Source organism: Lucilia cuprina, chromosome 5, assembly GCF_022045245.1.
Source record: "Lucilia cuprina isolate Lc7/37 chromosome 5, ASM2204524v1, whole genome shotgun sequence".
NCBI lineage: Eukaryota > Metazoa > Arthropoda > Insecta > Diptera > Calliphoridae > Lucilia > Lucilia cuprina.
Window position 1 is genome coordinate 48,247,653 of NC_060953.1, and position 7,760 is coordinate 48,255,412.

Here is a 7,760-nt window from a genome sequence, read left to right on the forward strand (position 1 = left end):
AACTAGAACTAAACTAGAACTGAACTAGAACTGAACTAGAACTGAACTAGAACTAAACTAGAACTGAACTAGAACTGAACTAGAACTGAACTAGAACTGAACTAGAATGGTATAACATTTTTCAGTTTTTAATTAATTTCTATCCTTTCTATTCCACTATGCATCGTTTGGAAAAATTTATTTTTATTTTATATTTGAAAAATATCATTGTAAAAATCTACATTATACTCATAATCTCTGAAATCAAAAATTATAATTTCTGCTGAAATCCACTACATCACTCTCCCTTAATCGTAAAAATTTCATATAAAATATTAAATTTATTATTTAATTAAAAATGTTTACATAATTTTTCTTTTCACCCCAAAAACTATCCATATGTGGTCTCAAATATATAACAATAATTTTCGAATGAATACAAATTTAAATACTCAAATATCCAATTATAAAAATGCACATAAAAAACCCTAGATGTACATTGTACATATACACAAATTATTCGTAGATGGTTGTATGTCCAACAACCACGTAGGGGTTAAAAATATTATATGTATATATAAAAAATTTGGTTACAAAGGATTACAAATATTAATATGTATGTGTTTGCAAGCATGTGGATGAAATAAATCGAATGTTTATAATTTAAAACCAAAATACAAGAACAACAATACGTATGATTAATATAAAGCAAATAATTCATTTTATTTAGTACTCATACGTATATAGGTACCACAACAGAATCACGTTTAAAATGAATGAATTTTTATTATTAAACTAAAAATATGAAGTTGTTTATTTAAATTATGAAAATAATTTAAGATAATAATATATTTTATAACAATTTTACAATCAATTTTTGTTAAAATAGTTCTATACTAAAAAATCTTAAATTCTTATTGTTGATTAATGTAACACTTTTTGCTAGTTTCTCTTCTAAATTGCTCTGTTTTTTTATGGTTTCTTCCTGCCTTAGTTGTTCTTTTTGTATATTTATTTTAATTAGTCTTCTTATCTTTATTATGCACCAGGCGATAGTAAACTTTCATCTTTTTTCGTTTTCATTTTTATGTCCCCATTTTAGTCTTTTTTTCTTTTAATATTTGATTTTTTTTGTTGTTTTGTTCATTTTGTCGGTGAACGTTTTAATATTAATTGCTTTTGTTGAGTTGGGCTGGGCGTTAACAATGCAAATTGTTGGGGAAAGTGTAGTCAGTGTGAGTGCTGTGTGTGTGTTTGGGTGTCTTTGTGTATTTGAAGAGGTAGAGTTTGTTAAAAAGCAGTTTGCCGAAGCGAATAACTAAATACATGTGTTTGTTAAGGAAGAAAATTATTTAAATGTAGTTAAATCAAAAGAATAAATTAACTATTTTGATTTAAGAATTTAATAAGAAGATAATTGCTATTTTTAGATGCTATTATGAACCATACTTTAGACTATAGTCTGGGTTGAAGTCTAACTTTAGTCTCACTATAATCTTTAATATTGTTTCCAAATAGTCTTTACTACAGCATCATTAGAGTCTCAATATATTCTTATATTAAGACTCAAATGTGGCTGTACTCAAGACTATTTTAGAACCATATTAAAGACTAAAGTCAAGACTATATTGAGCCTTTAGTCAATAATATTGTTAAACTATATAGTCAAGACTATAGAAAGATTTTAGTCAATTCTATAATTAGACTACAGTAAAGACTATAGCGAGTCAATAGTCAGTAATAAAGTGTGACTATAGACAAGTTTATAAAGAGAATATAGTCAACAATCTATTGATATTATAGTCGAGACTATAGACAAGTCTATTATAAGCTTATAGTTGAGATAATGGGACTAAAGGTAAGACCCTAGAGAGAATATAGTCCAGAATCAAGATTCAGACTATTGTGGAACAATATTCAAGACTATTGTGAGATTGTAGTCAAGACTATAGTCAATCAGGTCTACAGTTCAGAATCTACAGTTTCAATTTGTAAAGTAAAACCAATTCATCAACTCTAGCAATTAAGTTATCTAAAATAAATAATTCTTATGTATATTTTTCAATTAATACAAAATCAATGTTCAATTTTTCCCACAAAAAAAAAAAAAAAGAAAACAATTTGACATTTTTGAAAAGTCATTTATTTTTCCAACACATAAAAACAATGAAGATAAGAAAAGGAGAAAAAATGTTAACTAAAAATGCAACTTGATAAAAACCTAAAAAAACAAAGAGAAAATGGCTAAAACTGAACTAAATCTCTTGTTATCTGTAGCCAAGAAAAAAAAAACAACTGACTTTTAAATCATTTGGCAATTTATCACATGACACTTCTATATAAACACACACTGAACAGACAACAGCACAGTATTTACTAACAAACTCACATGCTAACACACACACACACACACACACAAACTTACATTTATATAGCCTTTTCCATAGTGAATGCAGTTGCCTGCCTCCTTTCTGTTGATGCGTTTTTCTTTTATTCTTCTATTTTGTTTTAGTTGTTGTAATTGTGCTCTAGTTTTTCACTTCAGCATAGTTTGAAATTGGTGTGAGAGTATATTTTATATGTGGGTTCATGTTTTTGTGTTTGTTTGTTAGTAACAGTTGAAATGATGGCAGTAGTCAATTGTTGTTGTTAAAAAAACTCTTCGGCAGCTGTCATTTAAAATGCTTGTTAAAACTTCATTAATGTTACACATACATTCACTCACTCACTCACGAACTCATACATATGTGAGTGCATGTGTTTGTGTAAATAATATAAAGAAAAAGAGCATTAAATGCAATTGCAATCTGCCAGCCGGAGTGTTTTAAAAAAATAGCAAAATAGTTTTGTTTCTTTTGATGTTTTTTTTTTTTAGAAAATTTCTTAAAAATTCCTAGCAGCAAGTAGAGAGTACATATTTTTGAAAAAAATGTGTTTTACAAAGAGATTTTTCAACAAACTTCTTTTGAGTATTGCAAGAATGTGTGTAGAAATTTTTCATTTGTTCACAGTTCTTAAAATCAAACTCATTTATAAACTATAGAAAAATCATTTATCAATTTGTGTAACATGTTTAGAAAATGATGACATTAAGTCTGGGTTTACATATAGGAGTTACAGAGAAAAGTCAAGTTGATACCAAGCAAACTGTTGGGAGGTTAGAGTTTAGACTATAGTGAGAAAGTAGTCGAGACTAAAGTGGAACAATAGTTATAATATGACTATAGTCAAGACTATAGAAAGATTATAGTTAAGACTATAGTAAGACTATAATCAAGACTAAAGTAAGAGACTATAGTCAAGACTATAGTAAGAGACTATAGTCAAGACTATAGTAAGAGACTATAGTAAGACTATAGTCAAGACTAAAGTAAGAGACCATAGTTAAGACTATAGTAAGAGACTATAGTCAAGACTATAGTAAGAGACTATAGTCAAGACTTTAGTGAAGACTATAGTCAAGACTTTAGTGAAGACTATAGTCAAGACTTTAGTGAATACTATAGTCAAGACTACAGTTAGACTATAGTAAGACTATAGTCAAGAATACAGTAAGAATATAGTCAAGACTACAGTAAGACTATAGTCAAGAATATAATAAGACCATATTCAAGACTATTATATTACTATAGTCAAGACTATAGTAAGATTATAGTCTGGACTATAGTCTTGACTATAGTCTTACTTACTGTAGTCTTGACTTTATTCTTACTATAGTCTAACTGTAGTGTTGACTATAGACTTCACTAAAGTCAAGAATATAGGCAAGACTACAGTAAGACTGTAGTCAAGAATATAATAAGACTATAGTCAATACTATTGTATTACTATAGTCAAGACTATAGTAAGGCTATACTAAGACTATAGTAAGGCTAGAGTCTAGACTATAGTAAGGCTATAGAAAGACTATAGTAAGGCTGGAGTCTAGAATATAGTGAGACTATAGTCAAGGCTATCGTAAAACTATAGCCAAGGTTATAATAAGACTAAAATCAAGACTATAGTAAGACTAAAATCAATATTATAGTAAGACTAAAGTCAAGACTATGGTATGACTATAGTCAAGACTATAGTAAGACTAGAATAAGACTATACTCAAGACTATACTCAAGACTATACTCAAGACTATACTCAAGACTATAGTATAACTGTAGTTAAGACTATAGTAAGACTGTAGTCAAGACTATAGTAAGACTGTAGTCAAGACTATAGTAAGACTGTAGTCAAGACTATAGTAAGACTGTAGTCAAGACTATAGTAAGACTGTAGTCAAGACTATAGTCAAAACTATAGTAAGACTATAGTCAAGCTTATAGTCTAGACTATAGTAAGCTTATAGTCTACACTATAGTGAGATTATAGTTTAGACTATAGTAAGACTATTGTCAATATTTTAATGGGACTATATGTAGTAATACTATAATCATAGTTATATCACAATACTTGAGTGATACCTTTGTTATAATTCCAGTTGTTCATAGATTTTGTAGAAAGCATTTAATAAAATTTCAACAAAACCTCTTCAAAAACTCAATAAACTTCTACTTCCACAAATATTCTAAAGAAAAAGAAAGTTCTATTAATTTTTTTTTTCTGTGAAGAGGATGTACTTTAAAATAATTTTTGTCCTTAAATTTCTTTAATTGTTGTTGTTGTCGTTTTTGGCATCCACTTTTAACAAAAAAGTTGTTTAGTTTATATTTTCTTTTTCATTATTGAGTTTTTTTGTTTTCTTTTATCCAACTTTGCAGAGACGTTCATTATAGTTTACAACAATTAGAGGTACATAGTTTTTCGTTTTTCTTTTTGAAAATATTTTAGTTTTTGTTGTTGTATATTACTACTAGTATTTATTTTTTAACTTTAATTTTTGAGTTATTTCATCAAATTATGTAAACCGTTGTAAGTTGCTATATGCACTTTAATACTGGCAATACTGGCTGGTCAAGGAGTAGGGATAATATGAAAAGAAATGGGACTAACAACGACTTCTAAGAACCTCGATAATGTTTTCATTTTTTCTAGAACATTGTTGCCTTAATCAAATATTTTGTAACGAAGGCATTGCCCTGCTGTTGCAGTTAGTTCCACTATTATTTCGATTTACTTTGTTGTGTTTTTTTTTCCTTCCCTTACCTGTTTTTATTTTCTGTATTCGTACTTAACTTTTGTTCTATTTTTCTGCACTTTGTTTTCTTTTGTTTTAATTGCAATTTGTGATTTTCTTTTTTTACACTTATTTAATTTATAACTATTATATAAAACATAAACTTTTTTCAAAAAAAGAAAATATTTATTTTGTTTCTCTACCTTAATCTTTAGGTCTGCTCTAGACTTTTCTTGTATTTGTTTTTTACTTCAGTTTATAAGACAAAGAGAAAAAGAGGGAGCTTAAGAGTAAAGGAGGTAAAATTTCCTTGTTGTAAATAACTTTAATTTTAATTGTTCTCGAGTGAGTTGTAGGAGTAGTTGGTTGCCTACAACCAACTAGCCAACCATTCGTATATAGATATATATAGTCATTCATTCATGCAACTTGTTGTAGTTTTGCTTAAGTTTTGATCACACAATCCTCATCAGCAGGTTAAGTTTCCTACAACTTCTTCCTTATTTTGTTTTTTTTTTTTTGGTTTAGTTCATAACTAAATGACTGTATGTCTGACTGGCTGGTTTTGGCTGGCTCTTAGCTTCTTGTTCAGCTTTTCAAGTGTCTCTTGAGTTGTGTGGCCAGTTAGTTGCAGCAGAGTAATTCGTACTCCTCATAAAGTTTTGAAGAAGAGTATACAAAAACAATACATCTTTACTTTTTGTTTTATTTTGTATAGTTTTCTCAAGTATTTTTATGGGTTTCATAAACAATGTGAGTAGAGGAAATAACACTAAAATAAAACTTTAATGAATTTTAATTTTCTTATATTGTTGTTGTTTTCTGTGTAAATTTACTTAAGTTTTACTTTGGAGTTTTTTTTTTTGGAAGAGGGGGAAGTAGAGTCATGAGTTTTAGTAACACCTTTGTATGTCATCATCGTTCAGTTGTTTTTTTATAACGTTAGTTTTTAATCCTTTTGCAGACAATTAAGCAATTTGTTTTATAATGATTTAGAATTTTAAAATCCACCTTTGTTGAGGACAGTTGTTTAAAAAAAATATTTTCTTCGAAATAAAGTCCTTTTCAATATGAACATAAAATTAGTTTTAAATTCCTTTTCTCTATAAAAATTGTCTTCGATTTGAAATTATTTTCTATGAGAAATCGAGCTCGATTCGAAGTATATGAAAATTGATTTCGATTCGAGGTCCTTTTCTATATGAAAATTAATTTCGATTTGATGTCCTTTTGAATATGAAATTAAACTTCGATTTAAATTCCTTTTCTATATGAAAATTGTATTCGATTCGAAGTTATTTTCTATTTGAAAATTTAGTTCGACTCGAAGTAATATTTCATATGAAAATTGATTTCGATTCGAAGTCCTTTTCTATATGAAAATTAAATTCGATTTGATGTCCTTTTGAATATAAAAATAAACTTCGATTTAAATTCCTCTTCTATATGAAAATTGTCTTCATATAGAAGTTATTTTCTATGTGAAAACGAGTTCGATTCGAAGTAATATTCTTTATGAAAATTGATTTCGATTCGAAGTTCTTTTCTATATGAAATTTACCTTCGATTTGATGTCCTTTTGAATATGAAATTAAACTTCGATTTAAATTCCTTTTCTATTGAAAATTTAGTTCGATTCGAATTTATTTTCTATTTGAAAATCTAGTTCGATTCGAAGTAATATTCTTTATGAAAATTGATTTCGATTCAAAGTCCTTTTCTATATGAAAATTAACTTCGATTTGAAGTCCTTTTGAATATAAAAATAAACTTCGATTCCTTTTCTAAAGGAAAATTGTCTTTCTTTCTTTAAGAAATTTTATTTCGATTCGATGTCCTTTTCTATATGAAAATTGACTTCAATTCAAAGTCATTTGCTATAGTAAAGTAAATCCTTTGAAAATTAATTTAAATATCAAATTTTCTTATTCAAAACTTCAAAAAACTATAAATTTACACTAAATTTCTACAACATTTCCTCTTTAGACAAATTTATTATGTCTGTAAAATTTTAAGATAAACTTTTGTTTTTTTTTTGTATCTTGTTGTTGTTGTTTGGTTTTATTTCCATTTAACTGCTCCCTCTGGTTGTAACGTACATATTTGCTATTTGAAAAACTCATATTTTACAAAACATTAGTAAACTAATAATCCAAACATATGACTATAAATCTTCAAGAAGCTCTTTTTAACAAATAGAAAATGCCATATTTTTGTTTCAGTTTTAAAAACAAAACTAAAAATGCAATTTTCCCAAAAAAAAGTAGGAATAGAAAAACTATTTCACATGTTAAAAGTAAAAGCCATAAAAATTTGCAACTGGCATCATTTTTCTTTTAGATTTAAGCAATGTGTGTGTGTGTAATTGTGACTGTGCGTTATGTTTGAGTATATGGTATAGTGGAAAATGCAAAATGCATAAAGAAAATTTATGACATGATATAAAACAAAAATATGGTTCATATTTTTTCCTGCATTTTGGTAGTAAACACTAAACGTTTTAGGATGAGGGCAATTGTAGTCAATATTCTTATACAAAATGATTTTTATAGTGCTCTACTTCTAGTTCAGTTCTATTTCAGTTCCAGTTTAGTTCTAGTTCAGTTCTAGTTCAGTTCTAGTTCAGTTCTAGTTCAGTTCTAGTTCAGTTCTAGTTCAGTTCTAGTTCAGTTCT